Here is a 17034-nt window from a genome sequence, read left to right as displayed (position 1 = left end):
AAAATATGTGGCAAATATTCAAAAGAAAGGAAAACAAAATCTAAAGTCCATTTTCTAAAAGGTCTAAATAAATTGATAAAAATCACTCTAGAAGTTTGGGGGGAAAAAAGTACAAAAAGTACAAGTAAACAATATATAAGAATGAAAATGGAAACCTAACTACAGATGTAGAGAAGAAAATAAAAGATATCACTAGAAATTTACATTTAATAAATTTTAAAAGAGGTAAAATTATTAAATTCCTAGAAGTAATTATGAAACTCACTCAAGAAAATGTAGAACATCCATAAAAGATCTTATATGTATAAAAGAAAATGAATCGTTTTTTAAAATTATTTCCACAAAAGGATACATAGAGTTGTCAGGAAGTAGCTTCTAGGAAAGTAGCATTTAAATTGAGTCCTAAATGATGGTGGAGGGAAAGAATCATGAAGTATTCCACTTCAGAGGGAACCAAACCAAAAAAAAAAAAACCAAACCCAGTGCTCATAGCAACTCTATAGGACTGGGTAGAACTGCCCCATAGAGTTTTCAAGGAGTGCCTGGCACATTCCAACCGCCAACCCTTTGGTTAGCAGCCTTAGCACTTAACCACTACGCCACCAGGGTTTCCTCAGAGGGAACAGCTACTGTCAAAACCCTATATGGAAAATGGCTTGTGGTATTTGAACAGAAGCAAGTATGGGTGTACATGGCATGTAGTGAGTCTGAGTGAGAATATCTGGAGTGTAGGTCAGAGAGACAGAGAGGAGACCATCAGATAGAGTCTTTTATAGCAAGGTTTACAGTAAGAATAAATGCTTTCTATAGGAATTTGGTCTGCAAGCAATCAAAAGTCATTAGAGGGTTTAAGTAAAGAAATATGTTTGATATATATTTTTTAAAAAATCAGTTCTATTTCTTCTGAATACACTGTAGAGGAGAGGAAGTAGAGATATGAATTGAGAGGCTTTCACAATATTCCAGGTGAGCAAAGATAGAGGTTTGTTCAAGGGTCTTAATCAGGACTAGATTACCCAATAAGCAAGGTATGCAATGCACATGAAAGATGTGGTAAAACCCATGTGAAATTGCTCACCACAGATTAGCAAGTAAATACAATTAAGCTAGTGTGTACCTTGCGCAGTGCAAGCCAGTGGATACTGTCCTTGACTGGTGAATCTGCCCCTGGTCTTAATGGAAGAGGGTTAGACATTCGGGGTACATTTTGGACTTATAGGTGACAGAAAAATTGGGTTATGAAGGTTGCAAAATGAGAAAAAAAGTGAGATAATAATTTCAAATGTGTCTAGAATTTTTAAAAAATTTCCAAGTGTTTGATTTATGTATAACAAAGGCTGAATATGTTTGAATTAGTTTGAAAAGGTAGGAAAAATCAGATAATAAATGACTTTTGCATCAAGTAAGTTTACAAACATTTGCAAAAGGTATAGATAGCTATAGCTGAAACAGAAGAGAGATGAATTTACCAGGTCTTAAGATCAAAGATTCAGTCTTGGAGGAAGTAGGGACCTGACAGTGTTTTCTAATGTTACATGTAAGGTCGGATCTGGCTGGACAGCAACTAACAACAACAAGGTGAAAGAATGCAAGAACCTAGAGAAAAAGAGAATTTACTAAAATATACTAAAGAGAACAAAACTAATCACACATAAATGATCAGGAATCAAATTTGCATCATTCTTCTTAATAGTACATGGAATATAGAAAACAATTCTGAGGAAAAAATTATTTCCACCCTAGAACTCTTAGGCAAATTATAATTAAAGCAGAGAAAAAAAGGAAGCATAGAAGAATCAGGGTTGTAAAAGACAGCATGAATTAGGATTGTTAAAAGAAATCAAAATTTAGTTATGCACCACATCATGTCCGTTCGGGCAATACCTGACCGCCTATAGGCCCATGGTCTCATTAGGTTATAATAGAGCTCAGAACTCCTGATTGGAGAAAGGGATATAGTGGACATAACCAGACAGAGAGCACACAACACACGTATCTCATGTCTCTAGTATATAAAGAGATTGTGCAGCCAGGTGTATAATGGTACAGCAAATAACGTGGTGTTCCCACAACGTCTAAATCATGTAACATTCTATTTCATGGAACACATCGTGGATATTAAGCGACACATGATTGTATAAGAATTTACTTTAAAGGCCAGTTAAAAGACAGAAAACATAGAATAAATCAACATCCTAGCTATATGCTGTATACAAGACACTGCTATTAATAACAACAGTAAAGCAATACCTGGAATTTCTATGCCCAACTTTATTCGAAAAAATCTTGAAACATAAAATTAGAGAATAAAAAATATTTGTTAAGATGTGTGACTTATTGAGCCAAAAAGTATGACTCAATCAATTTCAAAGAATGATAGCAACAGTGCAAACCAATTCAAGATTTAAACTTATTGTCTACTTTTCTCCTTCCAGAAATAGTTAAGATACTCAATATTATGAACTGAATTGTGTCCTCCAGAAATATGTGTTGTAAATCCTAGCCACTATGCCTGTGGTTAGAATCCCATTTGGGAATGGTTTGAATTTGTTATGTTAATGAGGCAGGATAAACCCAGGGTGTGTCTTGAGTCAATCTCTTTCAAGATATAAAAGAAGCGGATATTTTTTTAGGGGAAGATAGATGCCAAATCAAGTGGAAATATCAAAGGAAAGGGAAACAAGGACCTTGCCCCAGAAGGACAGAAAAAGAAAGCCTCCCCCTAGAGCCCACACCATGAATTTGGACTTCTAGCCTCCTACACTGTGAGAAGATAAATTTCTGTTTATTAAAGCCATCCACTTGTGGCATTTCTGTTATAGCAGCATTAGATAACAAAGACAGTAAATCATAGAATTATCCCCGCTTCCTGAAAGTTACCAACTCACAAGCCCATTTACTTAAATTCTCCTCAGAATCATTTTAACAAAGCCCTAATCCTATAATAAATTCTTCCCAATGGTCTCTTACTGAGCATCACATTATTCCCTGTGGAGTGTGGTCTCCTTCACTGCAACAAGTAATAAAACAAATACTCAAAGAAAGGTGTGTTCCTGGTGTTCTTCAGCTGAAAGATGTTTATATTTTCATTAAATTAATAACAAACCAAGGAGACTTTAAAATATATAAATTTTATTTAATGAATTTAATTAATTTATTTAAACATATACTTATTTAAAAATATATTTTATATATATTGGTAACATGTATATATTATTAGTTGCTATTGAGTTGACTCGACTCATGGAGACCCCACGTGTGTCAGAGTAGAACTGTGCTGCATAGGGTTTTCAATGGCTGATTTTTTGGAAGTACTTTGCCAGGCCTTTCTTCCAAGGCACCTCTTGATGGACTTGAACCTCTGAACCTAAAACTCTTTGGATAGCAGCCAAGCTCCTTACTGTTTGCACCACCCAGGGACTTCAAAGCAAGATTACTATGCAGCAATTGCAATAAAAGGGAAGAAGAAGGAATACTGTAAGAAAACACAGGCATTCAACACCCTTGGGATGATAATAAACAGAAGCAGCTGGCAGATTCTGGCATTATTTTGTTGTGAGAACAATTCTTCCTTTACCATGGAAGGAAAAAAAACAGGAAGCAGAGTGAAGGGCTCCACTGGAAAGAGACTGAACTGTAACCAGAGGGACCGTTCATTAAAGGGTGTGTCTTAGTCTGGGTTCTCTAGAGAAGCAAAGGCAGTGAAGAGTGTGTATGTATGTAAGTGTATATGTATATGTATATGTATATGTATATGTATATGTATATGTATATGTATATGTATATGTATATGTATATGTATATGTATATGTATATGTATATGTATATGTATATGTATATGTATATGTATATGTATATGTATATGTATATGTATATGTATATGTATATGTATATGTATATGTATATGTATATGTGTGTATATATATATATATAAAGAGCTATGCCTGCTAACCAAAAGTTCAGCAAATTGAATCTACCAGCCACTCCTTTGAAACCCTATAGGGCAGTTTTGCTCTGTCCTATAGGGTGACCAGGAGTCAGAACTGACTTGATGGTAACAGGTTTGTTTTGGTATATATATGTAGAGAAAGGCAGAGAGAGAGATTTATCTCAAGGAAATGGCTTATGCAATTGTAGAGGCTGGCAAGTCCCGAGTCTGTGGATCAGGCGTCAGGCAGGAGGCTTCTCCTCACTCACATAGCTGCAGGGGCTGATGGATCCAAGACTGGCAGGTCAGACAACAGGCCTCTGGCTCACAGGCTACAGAGGCTGAGAATCCCAATATTGGCAGGTAAGCTTCTAGCTCAAGTCCAAAAAACCCAAACCCATCGCTGTTGAGTCGATTCCAACTAATAGCAACCCTATGGACAGAGTAGAACTGCCTGAAAGGTTTTCCAAGGAGCGCCTGGTGGATTCAAACTGCTGACTTTTTGGTTAGCAGCCATAGCTCTTAACCACTATGCCATTGGGGTTTATATATATATATATATATATTTGTGCCTAGGATTTAAATCAAAATGTAAAAGAAGCAAAAACGGAACAAAAAAGTAAAATGAACTCTGTTGGTCCTGTAATTTTAAGTCATTCTAATGCATACATTTATAGGTGATTTTCTACTGCCTCGGATTTGAAGTTCTTCATTAATATCCCAGATAAATTTAGTAGGAATATCATTTATCTTTTCCTGAAATACATTGTCAAATCTCTCATTCTGTGAAACTATCATGTATTTTTTCAATTGTGCCTGGAAGAAGAAGAGAAAAAGCGAATTTATCAATTTATCATCATGTAGAATGGAGTGAACTGAAACACACATTAACACACACACACATTATTTACAGAAGGTAAGTGACAGCTCTTTTAAAAAATTAAAAAAAAGTTTTTAGTTACCTATAATGAATCTGCAGCCCTGGTGGCACAGTGGTTAAGAGCTCTGCTGCTAACCAAAAGGTTTGCAGTTCAAATCCACCAGCCACTCCTTGGAAACCCTATGGGGTAGCCATACTCTGTCCTATAGGGTCTCTATGATTCGGAATCCATGGCAATGGGTTTGGTTTTGGTTTTTATAATGAATTTGTTCTGTATGCTAAGCATTAGAGGGGGACACTCCAGTAAAACATGATTTTCTTGCTTTTAGTTATCAATGAATGTAAGTTATAGTGAGGGGTGAAAGTGAGTTTCGAGTTTCAAGTGAGTTTTGCTTAAATAACGTATATTTTGTTGAGTCTTCATATTTCTGGTCAATGTTATTACTACTCTTCCACTTTGAATTTTGGAAAGTTTGAGGTAGTTCCTGAATCAGGTCCTAAAACTCAATATTTCCATTAATGATCTCACATAACAATGGACTAATGGTCAAAAAGCCTCAGTAAAAGAATATTGACATTACTTCTATTTCCATCTTAAAGATTCTTTAGTTATATATAAAGAAAATGAACTATGTTACTGAAATGACAACATGGGTCACTTGAGTGAACGTAATATAATGCATCAAAGTCGAACTATTTGAAATATATTTCTGTGATGAATTATCAGACTCATCTGTACTCTGATATGTCAGCATTGCTCTACAGCCCCGCTCTTCACACCATTTCTTCTTTGTTACTGGCTTTCCAGCAGCATAATTACACTCTTGGGCACAAGAGTCCTTTGCACCAGTAGGATCTCAACTGAGACAGGGGCATATATCTGAAGACTAGCGTGGTCACAACTGTATTACCCTATCTCTGTTCAACTCTCACTTCTTACCCAGATCTTGCCTTTTGATAAAGCAAAGGTCCTATCTCAGCAACCAACCCGTAACTGATAGACCTGAGACCCTACTTTATCTTCTAATTCATACCCAGTGTGATCATAGGTATAAAACACAATAATCTGGAATGAAATCAAGTTGCAACTCCTTTACAAATGATTTTGCCTCTGGCTCTTAATGGCTGGGAGATTCTTTATATTGACCTTGTCCTTAGCTTTGATATTAACTAGCTCTGTGGCCTTGGGGCCAGTAATACCAGCCCAACTTGATATTTCTGAGGTATGTTGGGGGCAGGGATTGTACACAGTAAATGCTGTATAAATAAGGGTAAGATTATAATTTAAGTTTGAATAGTAATAGGGAGAACTATCTTAAGTAGTATACATTTGTAATTTGTAGTAACTTTTTTTTACACAACAACACTCAGTTTATGAAAGACAATTGGATCACCTATAGGCACTCTATGGTTTAGAGAGTTTGAAGAAATATCACTACTTCCCTAAAGAAGTTTAAACTGTAGTTTGGATAATCAGGTAACTCCAAATATAAAAGAATACATAAAGAAATAGAACTCACTGGTCGAATTTAAAATGCATGTCCAAATGAGGTTCAATTGAATTAAATGTCAAGATGAATGTTGTAGGTGGTAAATTTAAAGATGAACTGTAAAGTTCTAAGGGGAACTAGATTAGTAAGAAGCATGGAGCATGAGAAAGCGGAGAAACAACACATTTGACTAGTAAAGATTCTTGAAGCAGAGGCCATGGCTCAGGTTCATAAAATTAAAAGTTGAGAGAGAACAAGGAGGTCTCCAATTCAACCTCTCATGATGTGGGAACCTCCTTCACAATAGGCTAACAGAAGACCACACAGTTTCTGATTAAACCCTAGCATTCCAAAGGGTGAACCATTCCTGCAAGAGTCAATACAGTTTTCAGGCAATACAATTTGCAGGAAAGCTTTGATCTATTACAATGAGCTAAAACTTAGGCATGAAAGACCTTGAAGTCTTTGAACAGCCCCTTGTCCTTGATCATGTTAGGAACTGAGTTCCATGGAGGGTACCTGCTGTGTTCTAGGCAGGTTGCATACTTCATTCAGTAAATATTCACAATTTGATTGAGCAGATATTATTATGCCTATTTTACAGAAGAAACCAGGCTCCTAGACATGCACTAAAGCCAAGTTTATACAGTTAATATGAAGTGAACCCGGAATTTCATGCAGGTTTGATTCTGAAACTAACAATTTCTTTCCCGAGTAACATTTGAGGCTGATCAAATTAGCTTACATTTGCTGCATGTAAGACCAATGGAAGAGAACAGAGGCCAGAGTGGAAAACAAGTATGAAAATGTAAAGAAAATGGAAATACTAAACAATTGAGTAATGAGCATAATCTCGTGAACGTAATGTAATCGAACTGATGTAAAAATTTTAATTATAAAGGAATCTGGGAATTTACTAGAACTAGAACTGGTCTAGGAAAAGAACAAAGAGCAGCAAAAGGAGACAAGAGAGCATCAGACTATCTATCAAAGTAATCACTACTTTGCATGATAAAGGAAAGATTTCATCCAGAATAGGAAGTCTACCAGAAACACTTACATAGGGGAGGGAAATGAATGAGAGATACTTTGAAAATGGGCTGCTTGGACCCAGGAGGTCTTTGGGTGGATATGCCTGGGCCTTGACTGCCTCTGTCCCCTTTGCACCTGAAGAGAACACCCCCACTGTCTCTGTGAGTTGTGGTGTCCACTCATACAATGTGGCTACTGGAATCCCCAGAAGCAAAGTGGAATATTTGAAGCTCTCCAGTGCAGACAATGGACACATTAACCTTTAGAAATTAATTTTACTTGGTGAATCAGCTTTGCATTCAAAAGATGCCCATATGTTGTGAAAGGTCATTTATTATTAAAGTTTAAGAAAAATTCTAGTAAGATCCCTTATGAAGCCACTAGGTGCACTAGTATGCAGTGTTTGATTGGTACCTTTCTCATTATCTCTGACTGCCTCCTCCTGGTGGGCTACATCAGCAAAGTGGGGGCCTACTGGGTTGTTCTCTTCCTGGTCACTGGCATCCTGGTGTTTCTGCCAGCGGTTTTACCATCTGTTCATCACCTTCAGCACTCAGAGAGGCTGTTGGGGCTATGCCTACCATGACCTTCTGACCTTCTGAACTGTGACCAGCACCCACCTCAGCCAGGAGGAGAGGAGTCATAGATGGGACTATGACCATAAAGCATGGACAGATGTGGAAGAAATCTTAATGTAAGGATTAAGGACTTCTGCAGTCTCACAGATGCTTAGTAAACTATAACCACATTTTCTAAATCCATCCCAAGAGACCAGTGCATAATTAACCAGAGAGCAAATTAGGCCATGCTCTCTTTTTCACCTTCTGGCCCTGGCAAAAACTTCTGACAACTTTTTCCAATGGACATGTATTGTGGAAGAATAGCAGTATTAATTGTATAAAAAATGAAACAAAACAAAGTCATTTCTGTCCATGCGATTCTGAATCACAGTGACCCGATGGGACAGAGTAGAACTACCCCATAGGGTTCTCAAGGAGTGGCTGAGAGATTCGAACTGCCGACCTGTTGGTTATCAGCCAAGCTCTCATCCACTGGGCCACTGGGGCTCCGTTAATTGTATAGGGAAGTAGAAAATCATTCTGCAGAGCAAAGTGTTGCCACCAACACCTTACTTACAGTTGTACATTGATTTAAAACAGTCCTCATTGCCAATTTGCTCTTCAGGCAAATTTTAAAATGCAGTATGTCTGATTTCATATTTAAGTAATTTATTTTGATAATTACTGAGTATCTTATACAGCACACTTTGTATTCTCTCTTTTCATTCTATGAATGGTGTTCGTAAAATCAAATATCAATTTAGAGAAAATGAAAATAGACCACTACAACTGTGTTGTGCAGAGGAAATCATGAGCTTTAGCGTCACACCGTATAGGTTCTGAAGCCCAGGTGCAAACTTTCAAGCTTGAAGACCTTAGGAAAATTACTTCAATAATCCTAGACTAAGTTTCAACGTAATTCTTAATGTTTGGTGTCAGTAAGTGTCAAATAAAGTATTTTATGTCAAAAATACATAAAATTAGGCACTCCTGAAAGCATTAATCCCTCACTGTAAAATACGGTCCTGTAGAAGATTGCACATAACATTGCATACAGCCAGAAGCAAATGCAGATATTTACTGCAAATTAATCTAGGGAAGTTGGCCACTCAAGAGAATTAGACAGCTCATGTGGAAAGTTATGATCTGGTTTAAATCAGGGTTACTTTTTATTTGTATTAGACTTCCCCTCTTAAGACATGTATAAAGGTAGGATAGTCTCATGATTTGTGGGGCTGAAGCATGTATAATTTGGAGGGCCCCCCTCAGAAACAGAATACAAAATGATGACTATAAAGTTAGTATAGGGGCTAGCAAATGTTCCGTGCAAGGCAGAGCCCTAAAGCTTAAGCTTCATTAGATTTATGGTAAATCTGGCTCTAATGGAGAAGGTGGGAAAAAGATCTAGAGAAGTACTGAATGTGGAGATATATTAGCTGTTCAGTCTCTAGCTCCAGATTAGGGGAAACAATTGATAAAGTAGCAATGTTTTCTCAGGGGAAAGTTACCGTCTATAAAAAAAAGAACGAAGCTACTTGTTAAAGCATTGTGTTCTCTTAGATAAAGGATTCAGCCTTGGATTTGTGAAAGATAAAAAAATAATGTATTTTCTTGGGTAAAGAATATTGGCAATTCATAAAGGAGAAGAAAGATACTCTCAAGGTACACTTAGGATAAACAAAAAGTACCCAAGTTAGGAAAAGTGTTGGGTAGTCTTCCATGAGTACTATGTTATGTAGTACCCAGGCACATAAATGAATGAGAAAAAGTGATAAATTTCTAAATATTACTTTAAAATTTTTCAAAATTAGCAAGGGTAATAGGAGCATGATCATACTGGACATGATACTAGAAAAGATTCTAGAAGATACTAGAAATCAAGAATTGTTTTAATTCCAGACACTGTATCCATACTATATATGATAACTTAAAAATTTTAGTTTACCTGGTCATCTATTTGCCCAGTCTTGCTAAATTATAAATACATATATTTGCTATTCTTGTGTTAGTCAAGGATTGCAGCAATTTTCTAGAACAACATCTTTTGAAACAATTAGAATTCCAAGTATTACCCAATAGCTGTCAAATCATAGTGAACCGGCTTACCAAAGTGAGTCACTGGGCACAAAAGATTTGGGGAGAGAGTGAGAAGACTTCAGCAAAACTCATCTACATGACAGAAAAGATTTAAAAGAATATTTTGATAGTAGGCCAATATTCATGATATTGAAACAAAGCACAACAATTTATTAGTAACTTTTTGGATCTAGTAGTCTTCTGTCTGTTTTTTTTCATGGCCCATATGGACATAATTTGCTTTGAGATCTTCTTTCATGTTTTTGAAAGCAGCATGTTTCACTTCAGATTTCATATCCTCATTAGTCAATTGCTTTCCAAGAAATTTGCTAATTTTTAACACAGCACTTCTGAGGTCCTAAAATTAAGTAGATCATGCGTGAATACCAAGACAAAGATAATATGCATATCAGAGTAAAGGCCCATATGTAACTGGATGTGTGACTAAGGATTCTGAAGGGCAAAATATAGGTCAAAGACATAGGAGTGCATCCAATACAACTGAAAAAATGTAAGGAAAATACTGAGAAATCAAGATGAAATACGAGAAGGAGCTCTTAACAACACATTGCGTTCATCTCTGCCTACCTCTGCATGCATGAGGCCTACCTGACTACCTATTTAATAATGCAACCTGCCCAACACCCCTCCTTGCACACCTAATGACCACTGCCTGCTCTATTTTTTTTCCCCAGGGCATTCATTTCTTTCTAATAAATTGAAGCACTTACTTTATTACATTTATTCTACAGTGTATCTTTCCTTACTAGTATGTTAGCTGCAAGAGAAAGTTTTATCAGTTTTGCTCAGTACTTAGTACTGTGCCCAATATATACTCAGCACGAAATAAATATATGTTAGATGAAAGAATAAATTACTGTTTTCTAACAGAAAGGGAAATATGGAGGCATAAGAATAAATTTAAACAATGCATTTTTTAATCTTCTAGTCATGTTTCACTCATTGACAACCTAATTTTTTTTTTTTTAAATCTAAAAGGCATTCAAAATCAAACCCATTGCTGCTGAGTCAATTCCAACTGATAAAGACCCTATACGACAGAGTAAATTTTCCCCATAGGGTTTCCAAGGAGCAGCTGGTGGATTTGAACCACTGGCCTTTTGGTTAGCAGCCAAGCTCTTAACTACTGCAGTATCAGGGCTCCAGAAGGTCTTCCAAAAAACCAAACCTGTTACCATCGAGTCTGACTCATAGTGACCCTATAGGACAGAGTAGAACTGCCCATAGAGTTTCTGAGGAGCACCTGGTGGATTCGAACTGCCAGCCTTTTAGTTAGCAGCTGTAGCACTTAACCACTACACCACCAGGGCTTCCCCAAAGGGCCTTAGGCGAGTATAATTTAGAAGTATGTGCTCTGGTAATGGTTGCACAGTATAGTGAATATAATTAATGTCACTGAACATGGTTGAAACTACAAATGTTTTGTTATATATACTTTACAAAAATGAAAAAAAAAAAAAAGTATGTGCTCAGTCAATATCCAAAAGTTACAGGTTGTATAATTATACTTGTATAACATTTTTGAAATCAAATCATGCCACTGAGTGTCAGGGATTATGGTGGTGGATACATAAAACTGCGCAAGTGATAAAATTCCATAGAACACACACACACAAATATGTGCTTACAGTACTGATGAATTCTCAGTAAGACCTAGGGATTTTTCAATGTCAATTTCCTGGTATGGGTTCAGGTACTCTAGTTATGCAAGATGTTACCTTGGGGGAAGCTGGATTAAGACTGCATGGGACACCCTGTCCATTTATTTTGGCAACTTTGTATAAATTTACAATTATTTCAAAATAAAAATTAAAAAATGCCAAATTTGTAAATATGCCATAGTAAAATATGAGTTCAAATATGTATATATTTTATTTCCATGTCACTAGGTGATTTGCAAATAATTTTGTCAGAGTCCACTCAAGCATATTACAAACCTTCATTTCGTCATAGGTGATAAAGAGAATATCGAAGTCATACTTATGGGTGTGCCACCCTCTAATATGATCATATCAAAGTCATATTTATGGGTGTGCCAGCCTCTAATATGATCAAACCAGGAACTGCCCAACACTGGTAAAAACAGACATAAATAAATCAGAAATTCAAAAATCTAATAGCAAGACCTGCAGGTCAGTACAATTCATGCTCACTATCCAGATAGCCTTTATCTTTCTGATTTGTGTTCAACCAACCAATAGTTATTCTACCTGACAGAGAAGGCCAAATACAAACTCTCACTGGTCAAAAATGCAGCAGAGACACAGGAGTGAGCAAAGACCCAAGCAGGCCTTTCACAGTCACAATCTACCTGCTGTGACCCTGGTCGATGGACTGATCTGTGTTGAAATCTCATTTCCTCATGTACCTTGAGGTAGTAAGGATATCTGCTTCTGAGGAGGTGGGGAATAAACTATCACAGAAGTAGTATCAACTTGCACTCATCACACCAAGATGGCATTCAATATATACTTCCTGTGCTCATTATTTAAACAACTAGAAGTAGCTTGTTATAATGCTTCTCCTAATTTTAAGGACATGGGATTTCTGTGAAGTCACTAAATTATTTTTTGTCTCCACATCATGGCCTTTTATCCTTGTCATCATTTCCTTCGAGGGTCTCTTTCATGGTATGGAATCCTGAATAATGTCATAAACGACATATATTGTGTCCTCTGATCATGTTACTTTCTTCCTGAAAATCTCATTGCTGACTACATGAAAGTCACCAAGCTGGATGCTCGTTATATTTCGTTAATAGGTTAAATATTACCTTCACCAGTGAGAAATATTTCCATAAATCCCTCCTTTGTCTTTGCCTCCAAAATTAGTGGGACTCTTTTTGAAAAGTGAAAATATGATGTCATCACATCTTTAGGGTTTCCAATACATACAGAATCTGAAAGTAAAACAAGGTAATTTTAGCTGTTCTAGGTATACAAGAATTCTAAATGTTATTAAACAGATTACATTTGATGAAACTTTTAAGAAGTTTTAAGTACTAAATAGGGATATTCAGGCAAATTCTCCTAACCCAAATAAGGATTAAAATACACCAGCATAATTCCAAGTTTTACACTTATCAGCCATGCTTCCTCCTCCCAGGTCCTCTAAGGATCTTGAGGATGTGGTACTAGTTCAGGACTGTCTATAACCTACTTCTGATCCAATTCTTTAAAGAAGATAACAGATCTCCATATCTGGAAGATATTCTTCTTGACATTCTGGGCATCCCTTATACTTTGAAAAGAAGAAAGAGGTAGAGAAAGATATATAGAGATATATGTAGGGGTTTGATCTTTTATTCTGGCTGCAGCACCACAACCCTACCTGAAGGTTTCAGACCTCTGACCCCATGCGTTGCCCTGTGTTTCCCAAGACACAAGGCAGAGTATAAAGTGCTCAAGATGAGCCTTGACAAGGTGTTATGAGCCACTGTAGAGGACACACAAAGATAAAATGTTAAAGGCTGTTGTGCTCTCCTAGGATGAGGAAGAGGGACCCATCCAGCACATTCACATTTCAGTATGACAGCATTGCATCTGAGGTGTCTCCTCTTAATCACTGGCTACTTTCTTGTATGGTGTAAGCAGGCAATCAAATGGAAAACTAGAAGATGGAATAAAGGAGAAGAAACCCACAGGAGAAGACACAAGATGGATCATTTGCCATTAAGTTATTTTACTAGCGAAGACACAATCTTTGCTAGTAAAGGCCGGTTTTAACTAATTGAATCTATGTAAATATAGCTGTCAGGATTCAGTTTTTATGCTTATTTATTCCAGAAATAGAGTATGGCTCACTCAGTTAATAAAAACGTGTCTCTTTGAACCAGGCATAATACAATTGCAACTTGCTTTTCCCTTTTTGGCTTTCAAACCTTTGGGAACCAAGTAATAAGTTATGTGGCTGGTAAAGAGATAGGTAAAATGATGGTCTGTTGTAATAATCAATTTCCTGATTATTGTGTTAAATCCATGGAGCTCTCTTAGAGTTTATCAAATTTTCAGTTCCATCATGATGGCCATCATGCAAAATTAAGTTCACTACCTGCTGAGTCCAGCTAATACCTGCCCCCCTCCAAAAAAAAAAAAAAAAATCCCAAACTTTGCATTATTACCGAATTTAAAAATAAGATAGAAGGTTTAAATATTATCTCTCCCTGCAGTTCTTACACTGGTTAAGTTTTTTAATGGCAAATAACAGAAACTCTGGCAGCCAGTTTTTAGAGAAGGAATGTATTTCAAGAGTCTTGGAAAAGCTCAAGGGCTGGAAGAAAGAGCTAAGAACCAGGAGAGCCCTAGAGTCCTCAAGAACGAACTCGACAAGTTTTAGCCTCATTCTCTCTGTTAAAATTTTAAACTTCAAGGGCAGGAAATCTCATTAGCCTTGCTTGGATCAGAGCCCGTGTCCTCAATCTGTGCTGTAACAAGGAGCACAGGTGGCAAAACCATCCCAGTGCAAGGCCCTTTGTAATCTTGGTAGAACTTGAGTCCAAAGTGATATAAGTACAGTGTTTCTCATTTGGCCATTAAAAATTATTGCTGGAAAGAATATACAAGAGTATAGAAAGCAACATTTAATGAAAGATTGTATACTGTAAAGGGGGATATTTTATGAGAGGGAAATTAAAAGTGGGCGGATGATGGTAACTTATCCCTGGCCGTTCTTTTCAGTCTCAAAGGCTTTTGTTTTGGCTCTGTTATGGATTGAATTGTGTCCCTCCAAAATATCTGTCAACTTGGCTAGGCTGTGCTTCCCAGTATTGTGTGATTTCCACAATTTTGTCATTTGATATGATTTTCATGTGTGTTGTGAGTCCTGCCTCTTACGATCTGAATAAGGCAGGGTTAGAGGCAGTTATGTTAATGAGGCTGTACTCAATCTACTAGATTAGGTTGTGTTTTAAATCATTCTCTATTGAGGTATAAAAGAGAGAAGCAAGCAGAGAAACAGGGGGACCTCATAACACCAAGAAAGTACTTTCAGGAGCAGAGCGTGTCCTTTGTGCCTGAGATCCATCTGCTAAGAAGAACCTAGACCGGGGAAGACTGATGACAAGGATCTTCCTCCAAGCCAACAGAGAGAAAGCCTTCCCTTGGGGCTGTGCCCTGAGTTTGGACTTCTAGCCTCCTAAACTGTGAGAGAAGAAATTTCTCTTTGTTAAAGCCATCCACTTGTGGTATTTCTTTTACAGCAGCACTAGTTAGCGAAGACAGGCTCCAAATATATTACAGACTAAAATTATATGATCTAGGTAAGCTAACCAGATCTAGGAATAATATCCACAAGCCAGAGGCAGTGAGTGAGGAAACAGGATCACACAGAACTGAGTTCAGGAAAAAGGATGGGAATCAGAAGACAATGTCTGCATCCTAGAGTAGTGCCAGCTCACATTCTAAGGTCTTTCACGTCAATAATCAGTGACTGGGAATTCTTAGCCTCCCTCAATGCCACAAAAGAAAAATGATTTGTACTTTTGAAAATGAAATGAAACCTTCTATTCAAACCAATCAGGGTGCACACAAATTCACACATCCTTCCTCTTTTGGGGTATTTTTTTTGGAAATAATTATCTTAGCAATTATTGATATATACATTAACATGTGTATTGAAAATTAAAATAATCATGATTTACCTTATTTTAGATAAGAAATAACAAACACATCACTGTCTCTGATTTCAAAACCTTCCAGGACGGTTATAAAACTTGAAACAGCTTTTGGGTGTCAAAAGTTATAGTCTTTAAAGGGTAGCAAACGATGATGATTTTCCTTTATTTTTGTCTCTTTTGCCATTGTTTGCTGCTCTGCTACCAAAGCTTAGTAATATTTTGGAAAAGGTAGAAACTTGATTTTTCTATTTGATTAAAGGACTTCAAATTAGATACTGTCTTAGGCTGGGTTCTCTACAGGAACAAAACCAGCGAAGCCTATATATATATATATATATATATATATATATAGCTATTATTATTGTTATGTGCGGTTGAGTCAGCTCCAACTCATAGGGACCCCAAGTGCAACAAAACGAAATGCTGCCCAATCCTGGGCCATCCTCACAATTGTTGCTATGCTTGAAACCATTGTTGCAGCCACTGTGTCAATTCATCTCATTGAGGGTCCTCCTCTTTTTCGATGACCCTCTACTTTATCAAGCATGATGTTCTTCTCCAGGGACTGATCATTCCTGACAACATTTCTGAAGTATGTGAGACGCAGTGTCACCATCTTTGCTTCTAAGGAACATTCTCACTGTACTTCTTCCAAGACAGATCTGTTTGTTTTTTTTTGGCAGTCCATGGTATATTCGATATTCTTCACCAATACCACAATTCAAAGGTGTCAATTCTTTGGCCTCCTTATTCATTGTTCAGCTTTTGCATGCATATGTGGCAATTGAAAACACCGTTGCTTGGGTCAGGCACAACTTAGTCCTCAAGGTGACGTCCTTGCTTTCTAACACTTTAAAGAGATCTCTTGTAGCCTATTTGTTCAATGCAATGTGTCTTTTGATTTCTCAACTGCTGCTTCCATAGGTGTTGATTGTAGGTCTGAGTAAAGTGAAATCCTTGACAACCTCGATCTTTTCTGTTCATCATGATGTTGCTTATTGGTCCAGTTGTGAGAATTTTTGTTTTCTCTGTATTGAGGTGTAATCCATACTGAAGGCTATGGTCTTTGATATTCATCAGTAAGTGCTTCAAGTCCTCTTCACTGTCAGCAAGCAATTTGTGCCATCCGCATAATGCAGGTTATTAATGAGTCTTCCTCCAATCCTGATGCCCTGTTCTTCATATAGTGCAGCTTCTCGGATTATTTGCTCAGCATACAGATTGAATAGGTATGGTGAGAGGATACAACCTTTACGCACATCTTTCCTGACTTTAAACCATGCATTATCCCCTTGTCCTGTTTGAACGACTGCCTCTTGGTCCATGTACAGATTATATTCGTTGTCCATAATTCTCCCGACAGTTTCTTCGAGACATTCTTGGCTTTTATTATAAAAAAAAAAAAAAATTTTTTTAGGTATCTTAAAAATCTT

This window comes from Elephas maximus, chromosome 1 (assembly GCF_024166365.1).
Source record: "Elephas maximus indicus isolate mEleMax1 chromosome 1, mEleMax1 primary haplotype, whole genome shotgun sequence".
Lineage (NCBI taxonomy): Eukaryota > Metazoa > Chordata > Mammalia > Proboscidea > Elephantidae > Elephas > Elephas maximus.
The sequence above is the reverse complement of the archived record's forward strand: the minus strand, read 5'-3'. Positions refer to the sequence as shown.